The sequence below is a fragment of the Mobula birostris genome, chromosome 22 (genome assembly GCF_030028105.1).
Source record: "Mobula birostris isolate sMobBir1 chromosome 22, sMobBir1.hap1, whole genome shotgun sequence".
NCBI classification, from domain to species: domain Eukaryota; kingdom Metazoa; phylum Chordata; class Chondrichthyes; order Myliobatiformes; family Myliobatidae; genus Mobula; species Mobula birostris.
Window position 1 is genome coordinate 18,666,244 of NC_092391.1, and position 19,527 is coordinate 18,685,770.

The window sequence follows — 19,527 nt, forward strand, 5'->3', positions numbered from 1 at the left end:
TGTCTTGTGAGGATAGGTTGAGCAGGTGGGACCTTTTCTCTTTGGAGCGAAGGACGATAACAGGTGACTTGATAGAGGTGTGCAAGATAGTCATAGTCATAGACATACGTTATTGATCCCGGGGGAAATTGGTTAAAAGAGATGATAAGAGACATAGAAAGAGTGATGGATACAGCCTATTTCATCATAGGCAGAGCTCCCTCCACCACTGGGCTTTTCTATAAGAAGCATCGCCACAAAAAACCAGCATCCATCATCAAGGGCCCCCACCATCCAGGCCATGCTCTCCTCTTACTGCTACCATCAGGAATGAGGTACAGGAACCTTCGGTCCCAGACTACCTGGTTCAGGAACAGTTATCAGGCTCCTGAACCAGCGTGGATAAACAACTTCACTCACTTCAACACTGCACTGTTCCGACAACCTATGGGCTCACTTTCAAGGACTCTTCATATCATGTTTTCTGTATTATTTATTTACTTATTTATGTATTTGCACGGACTATTTGCACGTTGGTTGTCTGTCGGTCTTTGTGAGTAGTTTTTCATTGATTTTATTGTATTTCTTTATTCTACTGTGAATGCCCACAAGAAAGTGAATCTCAGGATGACGTGTATGTACTTTGATAATAAATTTAGTTTGAACTTTGAAATGGCTGATCGGAGGGTGCATCATTTTAAGGTGGGGCACGTATAGAGGTAGGTGGGTGTGGTGGAATGCACTGCTGGGGTGGTGGTAGAGACAGAAACATCAGTGACATTTAAAAGACTCTGAGTTGGATGAAAGAAAAATGGAGGGCTATGTAGGAGAGAAGGGTGAGATTGATCTTAGAATAGCTGAATAGGTTGGCACAACACCGTGGGCTGAAGGTCCCATGCTAAGTTATATCATTCTATATCCTAAGAGCAAAAGATATTCATGAAATCGCTGCTTCTTGAAATAGCTTCCACCCCTTGCTCTGACATTCGCAATATACTTTCTGTTTTACCTTGTTCCCTTTAATGAACAGGTTCCCGTCAGTGAGTTTCCCCTCAATGTTTCACTTAATATAGCACTTCAGTACCAGAGTCAAGGCACTGCCGAAGTAGAAGGAATCTCAGTTTGCGTGTGAGAGAAAAAAAAAACTTGCAAATTTTTCAATTTAGTTTGAGTTCATGGTGAAAATTCCAACCATTTTGAAGTAAATGTTCTGTGAAAATTTGAGCAGAAACCTAATCATTTCTCATGCTGTTCTTAAAAAGGACTTTAAATAATGGAACTTGCACAGGTAGTTGAATTCACACTCAACAAAGGGTTCAAAGACTGAAGCAGTGACCTATGGAATAACAGATGACTAAGTATTTGAACTGCGTGACTCAGATTTATCTAAAAGGAGCTTCCACTTTACATTCCCCCACCATTTTGCAGCATTGTACATTCGAAAGAAATGTAGTGGTGCAAAAAGACAAAAAAAAGCTTTTTTTAAAGATGTTTTTACTTGTCAATTCATTCTGCAAGCATTGCAGTCTCTCCTAATGCTGGTTCTGTGACTTACACTCAGTAGCCAGTTTATTAGCTACACCTGTCCACCTGCTCGTTAATGTCAATATCTAATCAGTCAATCACGTGGCAGCAACTTAACGCATAAAAGCACGCAGACATGGTCAAGAGGTTCAGTTGTTGTTCAGACCAAATATCAGAATGGGGAAGAAATGTGACCAAAGTGACTTTGACTGTGGAATGATTGTTGGTGCCAGAGGGGGTGGTCTGAGTATCTCAGAAACAGCTGATCTCCTAGAATTTTCACACTCAACAGTCTCTAGAGTTTACAGAGAATGGTGCGAAAAACAAAAAAAAGTCCAGTGAGCAGCAGTTGTGTGGGTGAAAACGCTTTGTTAATGAGAGAGGTCAGTGTGGAATGGCCAGACTGGTTCAAGTTGACAGGAGGGCAACAGTAACTCAAATAACCACGCAGTACAACAGCGGTGTGCAGAAGAGAATCTCTGAGCGCACAACATGTCGAACCTTGAAGTGGATGAGTACAGCAACAGAAGACCACAAACATACAGTCAGCGTTCACTTCATTAGGTAAAGTGATCACAGAGTACATGCTACACACATAAAAGTTGCTGGTGAACGCAGCAGGCCAGGCAGCATCTCTAGGAAGAGGTGCAGTCGACGTTTCAGGCCGAGACCCTTCGTCAGGACAGAGTACATGCTGTCTCACATGGATACAGGTTAGTTTGTTCTATGTGATACAGGATACAAGCTAAAGAACCTCAACCTTTATATTGCAGAGGAAGGCAAATCGTAGGTTGCCTCACACAGAGGAAAAAGTTAGAAAAGCAGAAGGGGGGGGGGGAAAAATGTTTATTAAAGATCTTCTTCCCCTTTCATCATCAATGGGCTTTAGAATCAGACTCAGTCTCAAGTTTAATATCACGGACATTTGTTGTGAAATTTGGTGTTTTGCAGCAGCAGTACAATGCAATACATAAAAACAGCTATAAATTTCAATAAGATATATAATTAATGCTGCTCTAGACGCCAGCAACATAACAGGCAGTAACTAACATCAAATTAATAATTAGTGCAAATAATAGTGAGGTAGTCTTCATGGGTTGGTTCATTGTCCATTCAGAAATCTGATGGAGAAGGGGAGGAGATCTTTGAATGTGTGCCTTCAGGCTCCTGTACCTCCTCCCTGCAAAGCAGCACTGGCAAGGTTTTAACTAAACTTCAAACGTTCTGATCTGGGAAACTTGAAGGAAATAGTTATGCATTTTTACAGCAAATAGGAATAAAATGCTGGGAGCACACATTTATTGCCTGGATCCATTAGTGCTGTGTCACCAACATTTGCTTTCATCATAGAAATGTACTCCCGGGCAAATCTCAAAGTAAATACAAAACCCACAACAGCTACAAAATAAAATGTGAATGAAAGGAGGGGCAACAACAACTGACAAACAGGAGAAAATCTGCCGATGCAGGAAATCCAAGCAACACACACACAAAATGCTGGAGGAACTCAGCAGGCCAGGCTGCATCTATGGAAAAGAGCACAGTTGATGTTTCGGGCCGAGACCCTTCGGCAGGATCTGTGTTCTTAGACTACCCGTTTTTAAATGGAACAGATGTAATAGTTTAAACTAGTTTAAAACTATCGCATCTATGTACTCTGATAGTTGAGTTTTGCAGGCTGTCCTCAGTAATGAATTAATTCTAAACAAGAGAATCTGGCTTCTCATCTCTCTTTTCAGTCCTGATGAAGGGTCTCGGCCCGAAACGTCGACTGTTTACTCTTTTCCATAGATGCTGCCCTGGCCTGCTGAGTTCCTCCAGCATTTTGTGTGTGTTATAATGAACAAATTCTGTTTTTACTTAAGTCCATAAGTCAGAAAATATAAAATAAACACTCAATGTGGTAAACACTCCTCCACATGAAGGACATCAAAAGTGTACAAGACTAATCGGAAAGAACAATTACTAAAAGTGGAGAGGGAGAGAGGGGAAACTAGTTATGCCATTTGTGGGAATGAAGGTATGTACGTAAGCCATATGCTTTAATTTTACAATACAGGTTGAGTATCCCTTATCCAAAATGCTTGGCCCGTTGAGTTCCTCCAGCATTTTGTGTGGGTTGCTTGGATTTCCAGCGTTCACAGATTTTCTCATGTTTGGGACTGGAAGTGTTTTGGATTTTTTTGGATTATGTTATATATAATGAGATGCTTGGGACTGCCATCATTTCAACTCTGAATTTATGTGCTACTGGTAAGCAGTCTTTGTCTTACGCATGTGCATTATGCATATGTACTTAACAGTAAAAATTAATTACATACCATTAATGTAATGAAAATATAGTGTGTTCGGGTAACAAAAGCAGCATCAGGAGAATCAGCTGCTGAACAGCAACAGGCAATGGCAGGCTTTCAGACTCCATATATGATGTCGTGTTTTGATTAAATGATTACAGTATACTTTATTTGTATTTTTTTTAGGTATTATGTAAGGTATAATAAAGGTAATAATCAGCATCATAGACTTGTTCTGGTGCTAATTTTCACGAGCAGCATAAATTTCAAAAATTTAATGCCGTGCCCTTTGCTAAATTTCTGCAATGTTCACAATTACTTTTAATTTTCAGTTCAATATGATAGAGCTTTGCTTCTTTCATGATCAGCAAACTGTTAAATGACATACAGTATGTTCACTCCGACGCTGACAAATACACTCTGTCAATACACAATCGAGATCTTCATTTTTTCATTTTATGCAGTGTTTTTCATTAACTTCTGTTCATTATATATGTGAGCTCTCTTCTCAGGACTGTCTGCGGTTCACAGAGACCTACGCATTGCCTGGAACCTTCCCAGTGTCTTGTGGAATTTTCCATTTGTGACATCATGTCAGTGCTCAAAAAGAAAAAGAGGATTTCGAATTTTTCATATTTTAGAATTTCAAATAAGGGGCACGACCTGTACTATAGGAATCTCTTTTATAGTCATGGGAATCTATAAGATCCTATTTGAAATCCTGTTCTCATCTCTAACTTTGGCAGCTGAAACACAGATAGGAACTGCAGAAGGTGACAGTGAAACAGGGCATTACCAATCAAGCTCAGCACTAACTACAAATCCTGCAAGGGTTCTTCACAAATTAAAGCATTTACATGTTTTTCTCCATGTAGATGGAGAAATAATTGCTGCAATATTTCACAGTTTGCAACAACTTCTCTCTTCTTCAGCAACCAAAATAATCAGATTATTGCAAACTGTAATTTCATGCGCATACGTTTTCAGCAATTCTCAGAGGATCTTCTTCCCCTCTACCATCAGATTTATGAACGGACAATGAACCCATGAGCCCTGCGTCGCTATTTTTAATCTCTTTTTGTGGTGATGGAACAAAAATAAGCTTCAGATATTAACTTATGATATTAATGTATATATAAAGACTTCCAGAATGGAAATTTTAAAAAGTTTATTTTGAATTTGGTGATGTTGTGATAATATTAAAAGGTTAGAAAAACCATGGCTTTAATTCCCCTCAAGCTGATTTCATCTCATCCTTTGACATGTGCTCAGCTGGAGTGAGAGCAGGCTTAGAAAAGCTAGTCAAGCAAGAGGCAAAGCCTGCAGTTGATATAAAATTTGAGTTGATTTGGTATTGAATGAAAACCATTGCAGATCTATGACCTTGGCAGATGTCTGACCACCACAGTTTATTAAAAAAAATGGGTATTTTGTGTGCCTGTGATAGGAGAGCTTAAGATGAAGCCATTTAGAGAATATTTCTGTGTCAATAGATGGAATGCTTTATTTAAGATACTAGCAGTATCAATCGTGGCATGGTGATAGGTCTTTTCTTTTAAAGATAGCTTGGCTACAGGGCAAGAATACAGTTTATGAATTGTATCAAACACTGCGTACAAAGGTTAAAACTTGTTCTTAATTGCAACAATGTGAATTATAATGAGGGATGAGCCTGAGGTATTTGACAAAAATTAGCATAACCCACAAAAATATCCTTCCTCCTTCAAAAAAGTTTGTATTAGAAAGAAAATTGTCCAAATATTTAGAGTAGATTGACAAAACAATGCAGCCATCCTTAACAAAATCCATATCTGTCAATCTTCAACACTGGACTGCTGGCACAATTAATTTAGGTTACTGAGCAAAGGAAGTCATTGAATGGCTGTTGGGATTGGTTGTGCTATAATAGTTACTAAATAGTAAACATGATGCTATAATGTTGAGATTATTAAAAAAAAATGAGAAAGATCTTTAAAATATTTTTCTACTCAAATCTACTTTTCCTACTATCGGTCGTTCTCCAAATTAGGGCTGGGTTTTGTTCCTGTGAACTGTTCGTAAGCTAATCAGTTTGCAAGTCAGAAATATGGCCAAGACCGAGTTCATGGATACCAGAAGGTGCCTACAGCCCTGCAGCAACAGGCAAATCCATCCTCCTGGCTCCCAAATGGTCTTTTGTATGAATGGGCTGTATGCTAGTTGAGTGTTTGTAATCTGAGGAGTATCCGTTTGCAACAATGTGCTTTGTAAATCGGGAAGTTTCTGTAGTGTGATCAGGAATTTACCTCTTAGAAACATTTTGTCTACAAAGTCAGATTTCTACAATCCAAATCCCATATAGCATTCAAAAAAGGATAAGTTTAAAAACTTAGTGTTAAGTCTGTATATGACCAAAATACAATCAATTCATTCACACACTGTGAAGACAAGACCAGCTGTGATGCCAAGAAACATGCAGCTTTTGATTTAATTAAAAAAGGTCTGAATTTGTGTTATGATAGTCATTCATCTGTTCATTCTTTATGTATGACGTGGGCGATCATAGTTTTTCCATGACTGTAATTGGTCTTGGCAATTTTTCCTGGAGAAACGGTTTGCCATTGCCTTCTTCTGGGCAGTGTCTTTACAAGATGGCTGACCCCAGCCATTATCAATACTCTTCGGAGATTGGCATCAGTGGCTGCATAACCAGGACTTGTGATATGCACCAGCTGCTCATAAGACGATCGACCACCTGCTCCCATGGTTTCACGTGACCCAAGGGTGATCTGCAGGCTAGCAGAGGGAAGGAGTGTCTTACACCTCTTTTGCTAGAGACATATCTCTACCCTGTCACCCCTGATAGTCATAGGGAAAATTGGATTAGGTTCACAACCTGCTCTTCCTTTTGTTAGAAGTCTGGAAGACTTCTAATCTATCTTTTAAATAAAAGAGTTTTGTAGTAAAACCATTCTCTTGTCTCAGATGAGCAATTCAGAGAGCCGAAGATGGCCACAGGACATTAGAATTATTTCATGTCATAAGCAAGGGAACACATGAAACGGCAGGAACTGTTTCCGAGTTTTAGAAATACAAAAGACCGACAACAAAAGTACAAAAATAACACTCTTTGTGAACTAATGGCAATGTTGTAAAGCTTAGAGATGACATTTACACAAATTTGTTAAAAAGCGGTGATTAATAAACACAAGAAATTCTGCAGACGCTGGAAATCCAAAGCAACACACACAAGATGCTGGAAGAACACAAACGGTCAGACAGCATCTATGGAAATGAATGAAAAGTCATCATTCCGGGTCGAGACCTCTCTTCAGGACTAGAGAGGAAGGGGGAAGATGACAGAACAACAAGATGGTGGGAGGGGAAGGAGGATAGCTGTAAGGTGATGGGTGAAGCCAAGTGGATGGGAAAGGTAAAGAGCTGGAGAAGAAAGAATCTGACAGGAGAGGAAAGTAGACCATAGGAGATAGGGAAGAAGGAGGGGCACCAGGAAGAGATGATCGGCAGCTGAGAAGAGATAATAAACCAGATTGGGGAATAGAAGAAGACAGAAGGGGGAGGGGAATTTTCTTTTACCAGAAGGAGAAATCATTGTTCGTGCCATCAAGTTGGAGGCTACCCAGATGGTGTTACTGCCACACCTGAAAGTGGCATTATTGTGGCAAAAGAAGAGGCCACAGACTGACACATCAGAACAGGAATGGGAATAGAAAATAAAAAAGTTCGCCACTGGGAAATTCTGCTTTTGGCAGATGAGAGTGGAGGTGCATAACAAAGGATAAGTGCCAGGAGGGAGATTAGTGGGAAGAGACGAATGGACAAGGGAATCACAGAGGGAGCGATCCCTGAGGAAAGCAGGGAGTGGGGGGGAAGTAAAGATGCCTTTGGTGGTAGGATCCTTTGGAGTTGGTGGAAGTTGTGGGGAATGATGTGTTGGATGCAGAGGCTCATGGGACATTAGGACAGGACAAGAAGAACTCTATCACTGTTAAGGTGGCAGGAAGGTGGGGTGAGCACAGATGTTCAGGAAATGGAGATGCAGGTGATGGCAGCATCAATGGTGCAAGAAGCAAAACCCTGTTCTTTGAAGAAGGAGGACATCTCTGATATCCTGGAAAGGAAAGCAGTATCCTTGGAGCAGATGCGGTGGAGATGAAGGAACTGAGAAAAGGGAAAAGCATTCTTACAGGAGACAAGGTGGGAAGAGGTATAGGCAAGGTAGCCATGGGAGTTAGTAGGTTTATAAAAGATATTGGTAGACAGTTTGTCTCCAGAAATGGAGACAGAGTGATTGAGAAAGGGGAGGGAGGGGTCAGAAATGGACCAAGTGAATTTAAGGGCAGGGTGGAAGTTGGAGGCAAAGTTGGTGAAAGTGACAAGCTCAGCGTGGGTGCAGGAAGCAGCTCCAATACAGTCAGTAATGTAGTGAAGGAAGAGTTGGGGAGTATTTCCAAGGAAGGCGTGGTTTGGTGATTAACTTTGATTAACAATAACTAAGAAGCTGACCAGACTGCTATGTGGAGGTCAGATGTTTCCTTACGAGTGAGAGCAGCAAACCAAGTTAGATATCATGGCCCATAGCCTAGGAACTGTAACATGTCTAAAAGCTAGTATCATGTTTGAGTAAAGGTGCCAGAACTGGATATTGCTTTTCCCTCGTACTGATGTGATGAAATGAACTGTATGGATCAAAACAAACTTCTTCACTGAGCTTCAGTATATGTGACAATAATAAAACAATTTAATATACCAACATCGGTTGAAGGAAATACAGGTTCTTGATGAGAAAGGGCATCAAGGGTTATAGGGAGAAAGCTGGAGAATGGGGGTTCAGGGGGATTATAAATCAGACATGATTGAAAGCTGCAGAAGACTTGATGGTCCGAATGGTCGTATTCTGCTACTTTATCTTATGTCTTAAGCGGAGGCAAATGTAGGTGCTACATCTGGGGGAGTAGACCAGTTATGATTGGGCCTTCGGCACCACTAGAAGGTTGATGTGTGCTTCTCAGTTACAACTGATTTCAGCATGAAAGCCGGGCTGTATTTGTAATCAGCCAAGCACAGAGCAGTTACTTCAATGATGCCAGAGCACACCCAGCTGCCTCAGTATTCATACTGACGTGTGCAGAAGACCCATACCCAATTTTACTAAGTGAGCTCCCTGGGTAATGCAAGCTTCCTGGTTGATTAAAATATACATTAAAAATGTGCATAATACGATGTAATTTCTAGGCTTAGGACTTTTTAAGTGCATATTAATTTATTATCTGATAGCTGTAATCTTGATCTGAACAAGACACTCGTGACTTCATTCTAAATTCAGGAGAGAACAATTGAACATCGAACGTTACAGCACAGTACAGGCCTTTTGGCCCACGATGTGCGACCTTATTCAAAGGATTCAAAGTACATTTATTATCAACCCTGAGATTTGTCTTCTCCACAGACAGCCATGAAACAAAGAAAATTATGGAACCCGTTCATAGACAAACATCAACCCTACCTCGCATAAAAAACAAATTGGGCAAAAGGCAACGTCAACCACCCCCTCGCCTCACCCCATCCCACCACCACACGTAAAAAAAATCACACAAATGGCAACTAAAATATCAACACCTCCCCTTGCGCAAAATACATATCACGCAAATCGGTGAGAAATGGAGTCGAGGCGAGCTTCCTAGCCTCGAGGCCACTTGCCTCCCAGAACCTTCTTGGAGACAGGAAAGTGCCAGATTGCCCAATCGGCCTGAAAACACCCCATCAAAACTGCAGATCACAGGGTCCAAAAGTACCAGGACCACATTTAAAAGAAAAGGAAGACGTAAAAGGAGTGAAAGAAATAGTTTTGTGGAGAATATCGCCCATGTTCGTGTTCACTGACACTGCCTTATAACCGAATCTAAGATCAATCTAACCCCTCCATCCTACATAACCCTAAACTTTTTCTACTATTCATGTGCCTATCTAAGAGTTTCTTAAACTTCCCTAGTGTACCTGCCTTTACTACTACCCCTGGCAGGACAATCCACACTCTCACCACTCTCTCTGTAAAGAACTTACCTCTGACATCCCCCTATACTTTCCTCCAATTAACGACAATAAGTTGGGCTGAGTGAAGGGTCTGTTTTCATGAGGTGTTAGTCTACAGTTCTAACTCTCCTCAGAGTCATTTCTTGACCAAATCCAAACAGAAGAGCTCTGAAATTCAACTCCCGGCAGTATTGTTAAACATACACTTATGTTTAACAACAGACTTCTCAACTTACAAAATCTTGAAAGTTTCATCTTGTAGCACATTTGGTACAACTGAACAAGGGTGAACTCCAAGGCCGAGGTGATCATCAGAGAATAGGAAGTGACCTTCTTCAGAAATCGCAATAGTCTGCTCCAGTTGGTTTAATCACTGCCCTCGTCATTGGTGGCATCATTTGGCTGTGTGGCATCAAAGGACCCAAATAAATCTAATGGGCATCAAGGGGATTCACATCTCACATGAAAGTATGTGTAGTTTTTGACAATCAACCATACGAGTCACGGGTCACTGCCCTAAACCCAACTATTTCCAGCTGCTTCAACAAACTTTACCCAAAGTTCAATTCATTTTGCAAATACTCAAAATGAAAGGCGTCATCGGCTCATTCAATAAAACCAAGACAACATTCCTGCAGAGTCTAATAAGAGGCATTCATGCCACAAAAGTGCCAGCCAATCATCATCTCTGATACAAGATTCCTAATTCCTCCCCTTTGCTTCCAAAGGCATTACAGTCTCCAAGCTCCCCCCTATCAATGACCTGGAGTCACCACTGACAAGGAATTCATTAAGGCCTTCCTTTGTACAGGACAATGTCAGAGGCTGGGTATTCTGTGGCAAGTGACTCACCTCCTGGGACTTGAAAGCTTTGCTACTATCTGCCAGACAAGAGGCAACAGTGCAACGAGTACAGCTCCATCAACATCTGAACAGCATAAAGACACCCAAGAGATTTTGCAGATGCTGGAAATCCAGAGTAACACACAAAATGCTGGAGCAGGTCAGGCAGCATCTATGGAAATGAATAAGCAGTTAACGTTTTGGGCCCAGCCCTGATGGAAGTGTCTTGGCCTGAAATGTTGACTGTTTATTTCTTTCCATAGATGCTGCCTCACCTGCTGAGTTCCTCCAGCATTTTATGTTTGTGACTCCAAGACAAAATAGCCAGCATGGCTGGCGGTCTATCCATCACCCTAATCATTTGCTTCTGCTGTTCCTTTCTGTGCCTTGTGGCACATGGGCAGCACCCTCACCATTTATTTAGCATTTTTGTCTATTCAGTACTCAACCCAGCACGAATGGAAAGCAGGCAAGGAACCGGCCAGATTCAAACCCAGGACCTCTTGCTTCGTAGTCCAGTGCGGATGCCACTATGCCACCGGCCAGCTACTATCATCATTCATTGGTGTACAATGCCACATTAGCTAAATGCAACCTTATTATTTACCCAACTGCTCCAATAACATCTCCTAAACTGAGAGGATGTATTTTCTACCACCAAGGAGGACATGAGATGATCATGTCCTGCAGATTCCCCTTGAAGTCGAATTCCATCTGCTCTTGCAAATGTAATCATTTTCTTTCAACATTGCTAGATCCAAATCCTGACACTGCCTTTGTGACGAGAAGCTTCACCAGAAAGGGAGCAGCAGTTCGAGCTCAGAACCCTATTCTCAAGGGCCGTTAGGGATGAGCAACAAAGATTAGCCTTGCCTGTGACATCTTCACACCGAAAACAAATCGAAATTAAAGGGAGAAGAATTAACAGGGACTGGGATGGATACGGCACAAAACAGGAAAGCAGGTGCACTTGGGGTTCAATAATATTTCTCCCTCTTTTCACAACTTCCCCGGAGCACTGCCCGAGTAGGGAGATCATCAATTGACCAGTTCAGAGCTGCGTGATTACACTGAGAATCACTGCATGGAATGGGACCCAATCTAATCACAATGATAATAAAGGCCATGATTTTAATCTTTCTGACTTACACCATCTAAAATGTACCATTCAACTGAAAAAACTCTGCCGTGGTCTTTAACAATAAATTTCATTTTACCTTTTACGTATCATTGTAAATTTAAGTTCTGGTGGCACTTTTCTATTTCAGTTTTAAACAGTTATAAAATACTGCATCAGCGCTGGGACTGGGGTGATTGACGTACTGGTATGAAACAGACAGCAAACAATGAAGCAGACCACAAGCTATAGCAAGCACAAGGTAATATGTCAGTGTGGCGACTAACAAAAACATTTTTATCTTATTCAGATCATACAAATTTCTGGAAATTAAAGCCGACTCTTTTAGACCTTGTGGTGATTTCCATTGTATTTTCTGTTTTACAGACAGTAGCAAGATGTTGCAAATAAAATTGCTATGTAATAGTTCTTAAGTAATGTTTAAAAACACACAGACACTGGAAATAAAGCCATGGAAAAATAATTTCCTTAACAGACTCACTAGAGGCAGCTGATACTCCAAGCTCTGTTATTTTAAGAACCGCACAATTACACAATGACCTTCACTGGTAACTCTAGGGTTAATGTTGCCATTGTACAGAAACAAGGTGAACCAATTAAAGAGTAATGATTGAAAGATATTGACTTGAAGCACTTTAAGCTCACTCCATATACATTTTATTTAAACACAATAACCAGTCTCTTCCTACATATAGAAAATTTTACTTAAATTATTTTGTTCCTCTTTACCAAACATTGAAAGAAGGATTCGGAATGTCCCTCGTTTTAATCTGACCTCGACTACTTCTTAAAATGAAAATGTACTGCTGCTCGATCAGCTTTCTGTGATTGCTCGGCGTTCCGCTTGCTGCAGCTCAGGAAAACAAATCGTTTTGTACACTGTATCACTGCCTTCCATTTAGCCCTCACGGTAGGAGGGCCAGTCTGCAATGTCAGCCGCAGAGACTCTGAAGAAAGTCTACCCAGAAAGGAGTGAAGAGAAGAAATTGGAGGCAAATGGGCCGTGAACTAAACCATCATGTAGAGCTATCGATGCTGATAACATTTATTCAATCGCTTGATATTGTTGAGCTTGGCCTGAATGAAGTCTTTCAGGCTGCTGCATGAAGTTAAAGCAAGTAAATTTCTATCTTTTCCAGCATTAGCTGCCTCATTGCCCTTCAATCAGCCTCACAAAAGCAGAAAATGGTTATACCATCTGCTTTCAATTCTCTGTAGCCAAATGTTCTTGTTGCGTCACTGCACACATTCAGAATCCGTTCCCTTCACCCACCACCACCACTCCCCACTATTAGCCTAGAGTTCCACTGCAAAGCAAATTGGCCTGATCAAAGAAGTTTGCATTTAAAAAAATCTTTAAAACTCTGATTCTTAAAGTAAATTACATCTGTGTCGATAAAAATATAAACAAATTTTAATTGTATGCCTTCATCGCAGTAAGAGTCACTGAATAACTAAATCTTGAAACGGGCAGGACACACGCAGCAATTTCTCCAATTAAACCTTGGCATAATTGTGTCAATTTGTACTTACCAGACAAGTATGATTACCTATTAATCATAACTCTTCCAAATGTATCACTGTTGATGCATTTAATTGCAAAGAAAAGTCAACCCAGTATTGTATTAAATATCTGGAGATCTCCTTCAGGACTGTGTGTTTTTCCACAGGCAGTTGAGCTGACTATTTTCCCTTGTATATAGATCAGACCAGGTTTTTAGAAAATTAAAAATACGCTGAAACTATATAAAATCAGAAAGCACAATTCTAAAATTTTAATAAATCTTCAATGTTTCTAGTAGCACAAATTCAGATGACTTGGTGATCTCAAAGTGAGATTAGCAAGAGTTGAGTCACAATGACGAAAATCTTATCACAGTTTGCTTCACATTGAGAAATAAACTAGGTGCTGTTTTTCCATAAAACACACTAACTTATCAACAAATTGGACTGTAGCCCAGCTGGAAAAGCAGTGGCCCCACTGATAAAGATCACTTAGATGTTCCAATGAAAATACAAATTAAGGACTGATCTAGGTGTCATCCCTTCAGAACCCAGTTTCCATTGGTTGCAGCAGGCAGCAGTGACTGCTTCACTCAAAAGAGATTTCTGGCAGTCATCAATGAAAGCTAAGTTGTAAAAACTTTAACTAAAGTTACTGCGAAGTTATCCATCATGTTATTCTTCAGTTACTCCAGTTCTTCGTTCCAATAGTTATCGGAGGTAGTTTGAAATTGGTGAACAGTCTAGACCAGAGCCAGCAGCTTGCTTCAAATATATTCAACTCAGAGATTAACCACAGCCTAGTGGAACCTATGCAAGATTAAGGAAAGGAGTCTTTGAAGACTGTGACCTACAGGTCAAAAGAAAACTTTTGGTCTATAGAGCAGTCGTCCTTCCTATGTTACTGTTTGGAGCTGAATCATGGACAGTAGACATCTGAAAGCCCTGGAACAATGCCACCAAGGATGTTTACGGAAGGTTTTGAGGATCAGATGGAAAGACAGATGCATTAACTCCAGTGTAATGGAAGATGTCAACATGAACACTATCTCCTCCATGATAAAGCAATACCAACTCCAATGGTTAGGCCATGCCATCCAATGGCTAACTCACATCTCCAAAACAGATTCTTTACTCCAGTTGAAGGGAAGTCAGTGAGCCCCTGATAGGCAAAGAAAACCTTTCAAAGATAACATCTAAATCAGCCTGAAGGTACTCAACATTATATCAAAAAACTGGGAAGGTTTGCACTCAATAAGATATACATGGAGGAAATCTGTTCAAGAGGGAGCTGCGCTACATAAGAACGACCTCAGCTGGGCTGCAGAGAACAAGCAGCAGCTGTGAAGGGGGGGGGGGGGGGGGGGGTTGAACAACCAAAAGACCCAAACGCTAACCACAGCCACCAATTACTCGTACCAACACTGCACCGCAAGATGTGGATCTGGGATCGGTTCCTACAGCCACTGAGGCCTCACCAATAGACAATCCCCTTAGGAGAACATCTTACTCGACTTGAATGATCGCACCGCTCACCAAGCCATAAGGGCAACTCTTTATAAACTTCAAGCGGGTGCAGTTTCATGTCCGAACACAAAATCAATCACTATCCATCCAGCTACCCAATCACTAGTTGCTCTAAACAGGATCAGTAGTTCCTGCCTCCATTTGGCTACAGATTTACAAAAGCAAAAGACAGCAGATCTGAGAAAACTGAAAACAAAACAAATTGTGCAATTCATACTTCAAACATAACAACAGATAGATTTCATTTCAGACTCTCCATTAGAAGTGCTCTGATAAATACTACCGACCTTAAATATAAACTGTTTTTCTCCCCACATTAAACAATTAATGTGGGGAGGATATACCAGCTTCAGAGGCAGTGCAGAGGAGGGCTCACCAGGTTGATTCAGAGATAAACTATGAGGAGAGATTTAGTCGCCTGGGACTTCAGAAGGATGAGAGGAGATCTTATAGAAACTTATATAAAATTAAAATAAGATAGAGGCAGGGAAGTTGTTTCCACTGGTAGGTGAGACTAGAACTAGGGGACATAGCCTCAAGATTCGGGGGAGTAGATTTAGGATGAAGATGAGAAGGAACTGCTTTTCCCAAAGAATGGTGAATCTGTGGAATTCTCTGCCCAATGAAGTAGTGGAGACTACCTCAGTAAATATATTTAAGACAAGGTTGGACAGATTTTTGCATAGTAGGGGACTTAAGGGTTACGGGGAAAAGGTAGGTAGGTGGAGATGAGTCCATGGCCAGATCAGCCATGGTCTTATTGAATGGTAGAGCAGGCTCGATGGGCCATATGGCCTACTCCTGCTCCTATTCCTTATGTTCTTATGTTCTGTTTCCTAGCCCTTTCTAATTGTGTTCCTAATAGTTCTGTGGGAGCCAGATTTTAAGATGATTAACCACTCCACTGATCAACAGTTACCCTGAGGGCCTTTGTCATGAAACATGGCTGTAAAGGGCACGTGGGGCAGGTAGAGCTACATTTTGACATTTCACTTGTATCCAAACAGCAGGAGGAATGTTAAACTCAGTTCCATAGTGGATAAGCGATAAACTCATGGCAGAAATATACCCTGTGAGGGAACTTGATGAGCACGAGGAAAGTAAGGATAGAAAATAGATTGAAAGGATTATCCAAATCAGAATCAGGTTTAATATCACCAGCATATGTCGTGAAATTTGTTAACTTTACGGCAGCAGTATAATGCAATACTTGATAAATATCGAAAAACAAACTGAATTACAGTCATTATGTATATGTATATTAAATAGTTAAATTAAAATTAATGCAAAAACATAAATAAAAAAAGTACAGCTAGTGTTGGTGGGTTGAACAGATGCCCTGAGGGCCCTTGTCATGAAACATGGCTGTAAAGGCACGTGGGTGAAACTGGATGGCAGAGAGGAAGAAGCCATTCCTGAATTGCTGAGTGTGTGCCTTCAGGCTTCTGTACCTCCTCCCTGATGGTAACAATGAGGTGAGGGCATGTCCTGGGTGGTGGAGGTCCTTAATAATGGACATCGCCTTTCTGGGGCACTGCTCCTTGACGATGCCTTGGATACTGTGGAGGCTAGTACCCATGAAGGAGCTGACTAGTTTAACAACTTCCTATGGGAACTCGCATGGGCCCTAGCTATGCCTGCCTCTTCGTTGGTTATGTGAAACAGTCTGTGCTCCAAACCTATTCTGGTACTGCTCCCCAACTTTTCCTTCGGTACATTGACGACTACATTGGTGCTGCTTCCTGCACCCATGCTGAGCTCGTCAATTTCATCGACTTTACTTCTAACTTCCACCCAGCCCTCAAATTCACTTGGTCTATCTCGGACACTTCTCTCCCCTTTCTCGATCTCTCGGTCTCCATCTCTGGAGACAGACTGTCCACTGACATCTTCTACAAGCCCACTGACTCTCATAACTACCTCAACTATACCTCTTCCCACCCCGCCACATGCAAAAATCCCACTCCTTATTCCCAGTTCCTCCGCCTCCGCTGCATCTGCTCCAAGGATGAGGCTTTCCGTTCCAGGATATCTCAAATGTCCTCTTTCTTTAAGGATCGTGGTTTCCCTTCTGCCGTCATCAATGATGCCCTCACCAGCATCTCCTCCATTTCCCGCACTTCGGCTCTCACCCCATCCTCCTGCCACCACAACAGGGACAGAGTTCCCCTTGTCCTCACCTATCACCCCACCAGCCTCCAGATCCAGCACATTATCCTCCGCAACTTCCGCCACCTTCAACAGGACCCCACCACTAAGTACATCTTTCCCTCTCCACCCCTCTCCACCTTCCGCAGGGATCAGTCCCTCCGCAACTCCCTGGTACACACGTCCCTCCCCACGGATCTCCCACCCGGCACTTATCCCTGTAAGCACAAGTGCTACACCTGTCCCTACACCTTCTCTCTTGCCACCATTCAGGGCCCCCAAACAGCAATTCCAAGTGAGGCAACACTTCACTTGCGAGTCTGTTGGGGTCACCTATTGCATCCGGTGCTCCGGGTGTGGCCTCCTCTACATCGGTGAAACCCGACGCAGATTGGGGCACCGCTTCGTCAAGCACCTCCGCTCCGTCCACCACAACAGACGGGATCTCCCAGTAGCCACCCATTTCAACTCTGCTTCCCATTCCCATTCAGATATGTCCATACATGGCCTCCTCTACTGCCATGATGAGGCTAAACTCAGGTTGGAGGAGCAACACCTCATATACCGTCTAGGTAGTCTCCAGCCCCTTGGTGTGAACATAGAATTCTCCAACTTCCGGTAATTCCATCCCCCTCCCTTCCCCTATCTCTACGTCACTCTGCCCCCTCCCCCAGCTGCCTACCACCTCCCTCTTGGTTCCCCCTCCTTCTACTACCCATTGTGTTTTCCCCTATTCCTTCTTCACCTTTCCTGCCTATCACCTCCCTGCTTCCCCTCCCCCACCCCTTTATCTTTCCCCTTACTGGTTTTTCACCTGGAACCTACCAGCCTTCTCCTTCCCACCCTCCCCCCACCTTCTTTATAGGGCCTCTGCCCCTTCCCCCTACAGTCCTGATGAAGGGTTCCGGCCCGAAACGTCGACCAATCGTTTCCACAGATGCTGCCCGACCTGCTGAGTTCCTCCAGCGTGTTGCTTTGACCCCAGCATCTGCAGAGTATTTTGTGTTTAACAACTTCCTGCAGCCTACTTTAATTCTAAGCAGTAGCGCACCCCACCCCATACCAGGCGACGATGCAGTCAGAATGCCTTCCACGGTACATCTGTAGAAATTTTTGAGTGTTTTAGGCGAGAAACCAAATCTCCTCAAACTCCTAATGAAACGTAGCCACTGCCTTGCCTTCTTCGTAGCTGCATCGATATTAGGTAGAGGGATGAGAGGTACGAGTTTGGACCATAAATATCAATGACAACATTGGCTCCAAATGTTAGTTCCCGTGCTTGGCTTTTGTTACTGTGTGCTCACTCAAATGTGATGCAATTAATTTACATCTCTCGATGTAATGATGTGAAATCTTCCCCGCAGGGTCAAGCAGTAGATCTGAATTTTCAAATCAGGACAGCCAAATCAACTAACATCGAGGTTGAGAAGTCTTCCCACCTCAGATTTCTGGCCAGACGTTTATCACAGCAGCATCTAAGGCCCTCAGCCGGAGAAAGTTCGATTCTAATGTCATTTCCCCCAGAAGGTTTTAACACCTCTTTCGGGTGACAGTACTGCTGCTATGTCATTGTAACCGCTCAGCTCCGGTGTTGTCTCTGGACTACTTTGGGCATCACAGCTGGATTCAACCTACCTACACATGCACCAGTACTGAAGGCAGATGCCAGAAGGAAAAATACCGATTGGTTTTTCGCTCCTTAATGCTCGCCAGAAGTTTAAAAGCCAGCAGGAAGTTTCTTCTGCTGTATGACTGTAAGATCCAGGTTGAGGCTTGGATATGGGATCTTCTAATACAAGATTATACAACTTAGGTGTGTGAGTTGGGGAGGGGAGGGGGTTGTTGGGAGTGCGGAGGTCGTCTTCCATACAGAAGGTTTAAAAAGTTATCGATCGAAGTGAATTATAATTCTCATCTAGGAATCCAATAGTCTATACAAGGAATTCAAGCAACTGAATTAGAATAAACATTCATAAACCCATTAAAGTCCATAAGGTTCCATTAAAACAGATGACAACGGAACTCATGCACCAGCATCACTGGTTGGAATTTCACACAATACTACGACCTGAATTCTTTCACATTATCTGCAATTAATTCAGCAAAAGTAAAATTGATGCCAACTTTTTATATCAAATTCACAAAAGTAGCTTGTCAATTGTCACTAGCTAAGTAGAAAGGAAATGGAAATTCTTAGCATGCTGTAAAGGTGCTGCAATGGTTATTTAAGGTGCAGATTATATTTTTTTTGCACTTTGGTTTATTTCAAGGTAACAAAACCTCCCAAGGTTGGTGTGACATTAAACCATTCAAGCGTCAATCTTAAGCCTTGCACCATTGGCACAACCCAGAGATACCCCTCCAGACTCTTTGCAGCAACACTTCATTTAGTTCATTCGTTTAGAGATACAGCACAGTAACGGGACCTTCTGGCACACGAGCCCGTGCTGCTCAATTGCACTCGTGCGTCCGATTAACCACTAACCCCTATGGCTTTGGAGTGTGGGAGGAAATCAGAGCCCCCAAAGGACACCCTTG

General features: G+C 42.1%; 1 protein-coding gene across 1 annotated transcript in view; it reads right to left on the bottom strand.

Moving 5' to 3' along the window:
• The window catches only part of ass1 (argininosuccinate synthase 1), a 189,098-nt gene that overhangs the window by 86,145 nt on the left and 83,426 nt on the right, over positions 1-19,527 (bottom strand). The gene's annotated exons all lie outside the window — the stretch shown is intronic.